The sequence below is a fragment of the Ranitomeya variabilis genome, chromosome 4 (genome assembly GCF_051348905.1).
Source record: "Ranitomeya variabilis isolate aRanVar5 chromosome 4, aRanVar5.hap1, whole genome shotgun sequence".
In the NCBI taxonomy this organism is placed as follows: Eukaryota; Metazoa; Chordata; class Amphibia; order Anura; family Dendrobatidae; genus Ranitomeya; species Ranitomeya variabilis.
Genome location: NC_135235.1, coordinates 304,349,845 through 304,361,114, shown reverse-complemented (window position 1 = coordinate 304,361,114; position 11,270 = coordinate 304,349,845). Strand labels below are relative to the sequence as shown.

At 38.0% G+C, this 11,270-nt stretch overlaps 1 long non-coding RNA gene across 1 annotated transcript; it reads right to left on the bottom strand.

Annotated features, from left to right (window-relative positions):
* Positions 1-5,105: 5,105 nt before the first annotated feature.
* LOC143768876 (uncharacterized) lies at positions 5,106-5,526 on the bottom strand. The gene is made up of 3 exons (XR_013214098.1): positions 5,471-5,526; positions 5,278-5,373; positions 5,106-5,142 (listed from the first exon to the last, which is right to left on the bottom strand). It is a non-coding gene; the product is annotated as an uncharacterized LOC143768876 (long non-coding RNA).
* Between the last annotated feature and the right edge of the window lie 5,744 nt (positions 5,527-11,270).

Genomic DNA, 11,270 nt, shown 5'->3' with positions numbered 1-11,270 from the left:
TTCTAGAGTTGCACCACAAAGGGTAAGAGCCCTTCACCAACAATGGGGCAGATAAATCTACTTTCCCTTTTATTATGTCCATGGAGAGGCTGAGCGACACAATCTGATGTTAATAAGCCTCCAGGCCCCTGTTCTGCTCTTCACATCAAATGCCCAGCTGAAGTATCCGCCATTGTCCCCAGACCAAAGCCCGAGCCCTTAAACAACTCCCCAGCCAGCTCCATAGACGCCTCCGCTCTGATCGGAGGGGGCTCAGGATGGACACGTGCCCTCTGAAGTCTTTGTCACTCTTACCTGTCTTCCATATTTCTGTGACTTTCCCTCTAGATTGATATTAGGTATATAGGAGGCAGCTCCCGGGTTAGTGAGCACGACACATTGTCATTGTCAACCTTCTTTTTCACAATGATGAATTGAAAGTTTTCCTGTGTATCCTGCAGAATAAAAGCCCAAAGGAACCTTTATCAATAATGTATCAGTTAATAAATTTTTTTTAAAATGAATACTTTCCTTTAGGGTTTTACAAAATTTGATTTAATACATTTGGAAATGTCATATTATTTATAGAAATAGGCATCAAAAATTATACAAATATATTATTTAATAATATCCTGAAAACCCAAATTTAAACAATAGTTGAAGTAGTGATAGTAGTAGTTGTAGTGTTAATAATAGTAACAGTAGTAGTAATAGTAGTAGTAGTAGTAGTAGTGTTAATATAATAGTAGTAATAATATTAGTAATAGTTTTAGTAGTGATAGTAGTACTTGTAGAATTAATAATAGTAGCAGTAATAGTAATAGTAGTAGTAGCTGAAGTAGTGATAGTAGTAGTTAAAGTATGAATAATAGTTGCAGTAATTGTAATAATATTAGCAGTAGTTGAAGTGGTAGTAATACTAGTAGTATTATAGTAGTAATAGTAGTAGTATCATTAGAAGTAGTGGAGCTAGTATCATTTTTAACATTCTCTGATGTAGTAGCTTATTAAAATTATTACTATAATTATAAGTAGTGTAATTATTATAGTAGTATTCATTATCATTGTATTATTGTGTTAGTAATAGAACTAATAGTGTCATAGTAGCGGCAGTAGCACTGTTATTACTATTAAAACTACTGTTATTTATTTTAGTTGTAGAAGGAGGGTTTATCGCTAGTCTAGTATTACTGATCACAGTAGTATTGGCAATACAAGTATTATTACTATGTACCATCAGTGGCAGTAGTTGAAGTATTAATAATAATAACAGCAATAGTGACAATAAAGCTTAGTACACCCCTGCTATAACTGTTACTATATGTGCTCTGTGTTAGGGCTTGGGGGTCTATCCTGGAGGCCGGGGACCTGTTGTGGACTATTTGTAGGACCGTATACAATTGCAAATTTGCTGAGACAAGTTGGTTGTTGGCAGAAGCTCCTGGAGAGACCGTGAAACCGATTCCACACATCCCGGGAGGGAGCAGCCCCATCCCACAAGAGGCAGCACCCCTCCTGGGACCAGAACAGCTTCTCTTTAATTGAACATGTCTCCTAATTTTCCACTAGTTAATGTCAGAATGGACTGGAGCTATTAATGGAGGTTAGGGACAAGAATTGCTGGATAAGCAGTTTGTACCAATTATTTATGCCAGTGAGAAGGATCTACAGAGAAGTGCGACATCCCAGAGACCCACACAACACTATCTATCTATCTATCTATCTATTATCCATCTATTATCTATCTATCATCTATCATCTATCTATTATTATCTATCTATCATCCATCTATTACCTATCTATAATCTATCTATTATCTATCTATCATCTATCTATCTTATAACTGTTTCATATTTATTTATCTAGATATCTATAATATAGCCTCATTAACATTATTACATACTAATTTGAGGTTTGACTAAGGTTCTGTGAACCGAAACGTGCCATTTGCGATTAATAAAGGCCACCTATTTTACATTTAATATGAAATGCTGCCTTCCTTTTGGTGGTTTATTTATCTATATTTCTACAATATAACCTCATTAACATTACATAATAATTTGTCATATGTAAATAATGGATAAAAACATTGAGCTAACGTATAATATTTTGTATTTATGGTCTACTTGTGTTTATGTGTCTACAGAAGAATGATGAGATAAGCTAATTGACAAATTAATTATGCCACAAATTATAACGTTTATCTACCTAATATCTCTCTCTCTACATACCTCTTATATCTATTTCATATCTATCTCACATCAATCATTTATCTGTTGCATATCTATCTATTAACTATCTATTATCTGACAATGTATTATCTATCTATTATCTGACTATTATCTATCTATTATCTGACTATCTATTATCTATCTATTATCTGACTAGCTATTATCTATCTATCTATCTATCTATCTATCTATCTATCTATCTATCTATCCATCCATTTATTATCTATCTATCCATCCATCCATTTATTATCTATCTATCTATCTATCTATCTATCTATCTATCTATCTATCTATCTATCTATCTATCTATCTATCATTATCTGGGTGCCAGGTCTCCTCAGTACAGACCAAACCTTCAATATAATTCAAGATATAGGAGGCAGCACACCATTCAAAGTGGAAAAAAGTGCTGTTTAATGGCCGATCATGGCGACGTTTCAGATCTAAAGTGAGAACCTTCCTCAAGAAAAGAAAGATCGCCGTGATGGGCCATTAAACAGCACTTTTTTCACTTTGAATGGTGTGCTCCCTCCTATTTCTTGAATTATCTATCTATCTATCTATTATGTATCTATCTATTATCTATCTATCTATCTATCATCTATCTATTATGTATCTATCTATTATCTATCATCTATCTATTATCTATCTATCATCTATCTATTATCTATCTACCTATTATCTATCTATCTATCTATCTATCTATCTATCTATCTATTATCTATCTATCTATTATCTATCATCTATCTATTATCTATCTATCTATCTATCTATCATCTATTTATTTATCTATCAAGCTTTATTATGATGACTCTGTGAAAGCACACATATACCCTGCTTTCTAAAAAGTTTGGTCTGGTGAAGATCAGATTGTCTCCTCAGTGATTAGTTTGTCCTGTCATCACATCTTCTCCTCATTCACGTTTTCTCTGTTTTGCTTTGGAATAAAATGTAACAAACAGGATTTTCTTCTCTGATTGTGACCACTATATAATGCCCTGAACAGTTCATGCAGAAAAAGAAAACTATTTTAGTACATCAGCATTTAATTCAGAGTCAGATGGAGCCATTAATAAGCCCCCAGCACTCAGAGACCTTCTGAGACGTGTTAAGCTCTTAATTATTGTGTACTTCTTTTTTCCATTGTACGTACATTATTTCAGACTGAACATTATTTTCCCTCCTTATATCAAACATGATGCATACATAACTCCAGATAAAGCACCTACCACTATATCATAGTGTCTTTATACCAGGCAGCATATTTTGATGCCAAAAAGCAAGACTATGCACCATAGGAAAAATCCAGGCCTCTGATTACATACTCTTATCAATATAATATGTAAACTGTGCCTGTAAGGGATGTGCTTTAAAAAATAATAATCTATCAGGGCAGCTTGAGTGAAAAAAAAATATGTTCCCTTATCTTCCAGAGACCAGCTGCTGATTTGAGTGCGCTGAGTGCCTGCGGCTCTGGTTTCCTGGCTTCCCACAAGCAGCTCTCTGGGGCTGTGTAATGTAGTGACTCCACAGGAAAGGTAAAACTTGCCAGATTCCCCCATAGATTACTTTTAGTTACTCAGGGGGTCACAAATAATTATCAATACTCAGGTCAATTTGACCAGTTTGGCTATTCTCACCCTGTTAATTAAAAAGGGATAGAGGAAGCCAAACAAGGACCATCATTTCCCTATTCCCCATTAAAATGCATAAAATCCCCAAATTATTATGTTACTTTAAACACTTGACCACATGCTTTATATTGATACATTTCAGCCTTTATTTGACATCGCATATACAATTATCAGTTAAAAAAAATAGAACTATTCATATAATCTATATACAATCTCTCTATCACCGGTATACACCAGATTACATGTATTCTTATAAAGAACAGGAAGGTTTGGCTCCAGGGAAGCTATGTGGGTCTGGAGGCATCACCAGGGTCTCCACACATTCTGCACCGGACAGTTACTGATACTGGGGGTCAGGAAGACAGGACTATGGGCTATGGACAGGGCTGGCTGCTTACTGCTGCATACAGACTCTGCTGGCTCATGACATGGTGACGTGACTTTATGGGGCTGATGACTCCAGGTATTGGGGTGTGCGACATTTGCTGGAGGAGATACCGCAGTGGGAATGGGGCTGCTGTTCTTGGTGCTGAAGCAAGATGTCTGCAACATCAGGGACTGGTCCTTAACCAAGGAGAGATGTCCTATGAGTCCACCACACTCCTCAGACTTCAGCAGGAACTGGCTCACACTGTTCAGACAGTTCCTGAATCCAGCCTCATATTCTGAACTTCTGAAAATGGTGGCACCTGCTGAAAAATACATCACTGGTCAGCTTCAATAAAAAACAGGGATGGCAGGGGCTAGATATGAGATTGGATAGAAGCTAGATAGAAAAATAGACAGATAAATCATTAGATAGATAGATATTAGATGGATAGATAGATAGATAGATAGATAGATAGATAGATAGATAGATGATAGATAGATAGATAATATATAGATAATAGACATACAATAGATAGATAATATGTAGATATGAGATAGATAGATAGATGATAGATAAATAGATAGATAATAAATAAATAGATGATAATATATAGATAGATTATAGATAATAGATATATAGATAAATAGATCGATAATAGATTGATATTACATAGATAGATAATAGATAGATAGTACAAAGATAGATGATAGATAATAGATAGATAGATAGATAATAGATAGATAGATAGATAGATAGATAGATAGATAGATAGATAGATAGATAGATAATAGATAGATAGTAGATAGATAGATCTGAAAACTACTCATATTAAGAGAGATGATTTACCTTGTACAGAGTTCTGGAGAGCTTTCAGGTATTTCACAGTAAGTTCTAGAATATCTGCTTTTTCTAACTTGCGTTTTCGAATCTGTAAAAGAATAAATGAATGCCATTAATTACAAACAGCTCTGCTTTCCATGTATCTGATCTTTAATAATTACATATAGAACATCTAAGGAATGGATCTAGGGAACATTTGTCAAGTTATAAACCAGTCACTTACATTCTGTGAATAATTCTTTTCTAGAAGAGTTTTGAGCTGCTCCAGGGACACATTGATCCTGGCTCTTCTCTTCTTTTCCATCAGTGGTTTGGAGACCTGTAAGATAAGGAGAACATTAGGGTCAGTCTGTTACACCTGTACTTTATTTAACACCAGCTGAAGAAAGATGCCACCATAGTGAAATGTTACTGACCTTTCTGAAGCTGCTGGGCTCCCTGGACTCAGGATGGGTCACCATGGTGGAGATTGGTAATGGTTCTCTGGGAAGATAAGCTGCAAGTGTGATGATGCCACTGAAGGAATCCCCATTTATACAATCTAGGCATTTACATCTGAAAAGGGCACTTGACCTGTGGCCTCTGGCCATCACAAGACAAAGACCCTCTCCAATGTCCAATCAACCATGAACTCTTTCATAGCTCAATGATTGAAGAAACACTGATTTTATAGAACCTACTTTACAAAAGAGATCCCGCTTCTGTTTTCAACAGACATCTATAAGGATAGATAGATAATAGATAGATAAATAGATGAAATATAGATAGATAGAGAGAGAGAGATAGATAATAGATAGATAGATAGATAGATAGATAGATAGATAGATAGATAATAGATAGAAGATAGATAGATGATAGATAGATGGATAGCGCTATAATAAATAATAGATAGAACAATAGATAATAGATAGAACAATAGATAGATGATAGATAGAACAATAGATAGATAATAGATAGATAATACTGTAGATCAATAAATAGAACAATAGATAGATATAATATAGACAGACATATAGATGATAGATAGATAGATAGCACTATAATAATAATAGAACAATAGATAGAACAATAGATAAGTAGATAGATAGAAGATAGATAGCGCTATAATAATAATAATAATAGATAGAACAATATATAATATATAGAACAATAGATAGATCATAGATAGACGATAGATAGAACAATAGATAGATAATAGATAGATAACACTGTAGATAGATAAATAGAACAATAGATAGAAATAATATAGACAGACAGACAGACAGATAGATAAATAGTTGATAGAATACAGATAAATAATATACAGAATGCAATATAGGAAGATTGATCCAAAGATAACAAAAATCTAAAAGTTGCCATTGCCAACACTGCAAATAATTCAGTAAAAAAAAAGCTATTCACCCTGATTTGTAGAATTTCATCCCAAACCTATGGACTCTTTCAAGGTTGTATACAGAGGGTTACAGCTGGAGTCCAAAAGTTTGCAACTTGTTTTTTTTAAAGGGAACCTGTCACCCCCCCCCCCCACCCCCACCCCAGTTGTTTCAAACTAAAAGAGCCATCTTGTGCAGCAGTAATGCTGCATTCAGACAAGGTGGCTCTTTTAGTTCTGGGTGCTGTAACTAGAGAAATAATCAGTTTTATAATTTGTCAGAAATACCTGGTCTTCAGTCAAGTGGGCCTGCGTTTCCCCCCTGCTTCAGACAGCACACAGCCGTCACTCAAATCTTCTTGGCGCCGGGTGCCGGGCGCCGCCTCCTCACCGCTGTTTTCGAAATAGCCGGCGCCTGCGCTCTTATCCCCTGCCTGGTGCAGGCGCAGTGAGCGCTGGCCGTCTTTCCTCATATGCAGCCCAGCTGACTGCGCCTGCGCGGCCGCCCTGCTTGTGAATCCCAGCCCCGTAGTATGCATAAACAAGACGACACTGCGGGGCGGGGAATCACAGGCAGGGCGGCCGCGCAGGCGCAGTCAGCTGGGCTGCATATGAGGAAAGACGGCCAGCGCTCACTGCGCCTGCACCAGGCAGGGGAAAAGAGCGCAGGCGCAGGCTATTTTGAAAACAGCGGTGAGGAGGAGGCGGCGCCCAGCGCCAAGAAGATTTGAGTGACGGCTGTGTGGCGTCTGAAGCAAGGGGGAAATGCCGGCCCACTTGACTGAGGACCAGGTATTTCTGACAAATTATAAAACTGATTATTTCTCTAGTTACAGCACCCAGAACTAAAAGAGCCACCTTGTCAGAATGCAGCATTACTCCTGCACAAGGTGGCTCTTTTAGTTTGAAACGACTGGGGGGGTGACAGGTTCCCTTTAATCTTTAGATAGACGGATCATTGATATATAGATGCTAAATAGATACTGGACTAAAACATAAATAGATTGGAATATGGCCTGTGCTCCACTTGTCTGTAGATGTAATGTACTGTACATGGATTACTGCAGTCTCTCTGGAGTCCTCTGCATTGTATAGACCTCATAGTGATGTGCTGGTGGAGGGGCAGTGTGGATTGGGGGACACCGGTGGATGGTGAGGGGGAGATAACTGCACTGTGTGGTTCTTATGTCTTCATCACAAGCAGAACATTAGATCATCTTTTACTTCCGACCTACAGGGAGCAGAAAAGTACTATTATTAATCAGCACATTGAGCATGAGGAGGAGGCTGTAGATTAGGAAGGAGCATGAAACCAGCCAAGAAAAGGCTCAATGGCCATATCCCCAGCTCAGTGTGGGGGTCACCTGCTGGGGAAAATGACCTCTGGGGGCTGCCACATGGATATTAATAGGAGCAGCGAGTATCATACTCTATGTTCTGAATATTTTGAGAATATCTATTTTTATTTATCGATCTCCCAGTTCTGTCTTCTGTTTCATGTCCTTTTGTACTATTTTGTGAAAAATGATACTTTTTTTTCTGCTTATCAATCTTCCTTAACCCCTTAAGCCCCGAGGGTGGTTTGCACGTTAATGACCGGGCCAATTTTTACAATTCTGACCACTGTCCCTTTATGAGGTTATAACTCTGGAACGCTTCAACGGATCTTGGCGATTCTGACACTGTTTTCTCGTGAGATATTGTACTTCATGTTAGTGGTAAAATTTATTCGATATAACTTGCGTTTATTTGGGAAAAAAACAGAAATTTGGTGAAAATTTAGAAAATTTCGCAATTTTCCAACTTTGAATTTTTATGCCCTTAAATCACAGAGATATGTCACGCAAAATACTTAATAAGTAACATTTCCCACATGTCTACTTTACATCAGCACAATTTTGGAACCAAATTTATTTTTGTTAGGGAGTTATAAGGGTTGACCAGAAATTTCTCATTTTTACAACACCATTTTTTTTAGGGACCACATCTCATTTGAAGTCATTTTGAGGGGTCTATATGATAGCAAATACCCAAGTGTGACACCATTCTAAAAACTGCACCCCTCAAGGTGCTCAAAACCACATTCAAGAAGTTTATTAACCCTTCAGGTGTTTCACAGGAATTTTTGGAATGTTTAAATAAACATGAACATTTTACTTTTTTTCACACAAAATTTATTTCAGCTCCAATTTGTTTTATTTTACCAAGGGTAACAGGAGAAAATGGACCCCAAAAGTTGTTGTACAATTTGTCCTGAGTACGCTGATACCCCATATGTGGGGGTAAACCACTGTTTGGGCGCATGGCAGAGCTCAGAAGGGAAGGAGCGCCATTTTACTTTTCAATGCAAAATTGACTGGAATTGAGATGGGACGCCATGTTGCGTTTGGAGAGCCCCTGATGTGCCTAAACATTGAAACCCCCACAAGTGACACCATTTTGGAAAGTGGACCCCCTAAGGAACCTATCTAGATGTGTGGTGAGCACTTTGACCCACCAAGTGCTTCACAGAAGTTTATAATGCAGAGCCGTAAAAATAAAAAATCATATTTTTGCACAAAAATGATCTTTTCGCCCCCAATTTTTTATTTTCCCAAGGATAAGAGAAGAAATTGGACACTAAAAATTGTTGTGCAATTTGTCCTGAGTACGATGATACCCCATATGTGGGTGTAAACCATTGTTTGGGCGCATGGCAGAGCTCGGAAGGAAAGGAGCGCCATTTGACTTTTCAATGCAAAATTGACTGGAATTGAGATGGGACGCCATGTTGCGTTTGGAGAGCCCCTGATGTGCCTAAACATTGAAACCCCCCACAAGTGACACCATTTTGGAAAGTAGACCCCTTAAGGAACTTATCTAGATGTGTGGTGAGCACTTTGACCCACCAAGTGCTTCACAGAAGTTTATAATGCAGAGCCGTAAAAATAAAAAATCATATTTTTTCACAAAAATGATCTTTTCGCCCCCAATTTTTTATTTGCCCAAGGGTAAGAGAAGAAATTAGACCACAAAAGTTGTTGTGCAATTTGTCCTGAGTACGACGATACCCCATATGTGGGGGTAAACCACTGTTTGGGCGCATAGCAGAGCTCGGAAGGGAAGGAGCGCCATTTTACTTTTCAATGCAAAATTGGCTGGAATTAAGATGGGACGCCATGTTGCGTTTGGAGAGCCCCTGATGTGCCTAAACATTAAAATCCCCCACAAGTGACACAATTTTGGAAAGTAGACCCCCTAAGGAACTTATCTAGATGTGTTTTGAGAGCTTTGAACCCCCAAGTGTTTCACTACAGTTTACAACGCAGAGCCGTGAAAATAAAAATTCCTTTTTTTTTTCACAAAAATTATTTTTTAGCCCCCAGTTTTGTATTTTCACAAGGGTAACAGGATAAATTGGACCCCAAAAGTTGTTGTCCAATTTGTCCTGAGTACACTGATACCCAATATGTGGGGGGAACCACTGTTTGGGCACATGGCAGAGCTCGGAAGGGAAGGAGCGCCATTTGGAATGCAGACTTAGATGGATTGGTCTGCAGGCGTCACGTTGCATTTGCAGAGCCCCTGATGTACCCAAACAGTAGAAACCCCCCACAAGTGACCCCATATTGGAAACTATACCTCCCAAGGAACTTATCTAGATGTGTTGTGAGACCTTTGAACCCCCAAGTGTTTCACTACAGTTTACAACGCAGAGCCGTGAAAATAAAAATAAAAATTTTTCCCACAAAAATGATTTTTAGTCCCCCAAATTTTTATTTTACCAAGGATAACAAGAGAACTTGGACCTCAAAAGTTGTTGTCCAATTTGTCCCGAGTACGCTGATACCCCATATGTTGGGTTAAACCCGTTTGGGCGCACGGGAGAGCTCGGAAGGGAAGGAGCACTGTTTTACTTTTTCAACGCAGAATTGTCTGGAATTGAGATCGGACGCCATGTCACGTTTGGAGAGCCCCTGATGTGCCTGAACAGTGGAAACTCCCCAATTCTACCTGAAACCCTAATCCAAACACACCCCTTACCCTAATCCCAACAGTAACCCTAACCACACCCCTAACCCTGACACACCCCTAATTCTAATCCCAACCCTAATCCCAACCGTAAATGTAATCCAAACCCTAACCCTAACTTTAGCCCCAATCCTAACCCTAACTTTAGCTCCAACCCTAACCCTAGCCCTAACCTTAGCCCTAACTTTAACCCTAACCCTAACCCTAGCGCTGAACCCTAGCCCTAACCCTAATGGAAATAAATACATTTTTTTTATTTTATTATTTTTTCCTAACTAAGGGGGTGATGAAGGGGGGTTTGATTTACTTTTATAGCGTTTTTTATATCGGATTTTTATGATTGGCAGCTGTCACACACTAAAAGACGCTTTTTATAGCCAAAAAGTTTTTGCGTCTCCACATTTTGAGACCTATAATTTTTCCATATTTTGGTCCACAGAGTCATGTGAGGTCTTGTTTTTTGCGGGACGAGTTGATGTTTTTATTGGTAACATTTTCGGACATGTGACAGTTTTTGATCATTTTTTATTCCGATTTTTGTGAGGCAGAATGACCCAAAACCTGCTATTCATGAATTTCTTTTGGGGGAGGCGTTTATACCGTTCCACGTTTGGTAAAATTGATAAAGCAGTTTTATTCTTCGGGTCAGAACAATTACAGCGATACCTCATTTATATCATTTTTTTATGTTTTGGCGCTTTTATACGATAAAAGCTATTTTATAGAAAAAATAATTATTTTGGCATCGCTTTATTCTGAGGACTATAACTTTTTTATATTTTTGCTTATGATGCTGTATCATGGCTCGTTTTTTGCGGGACGAGATGACGTTT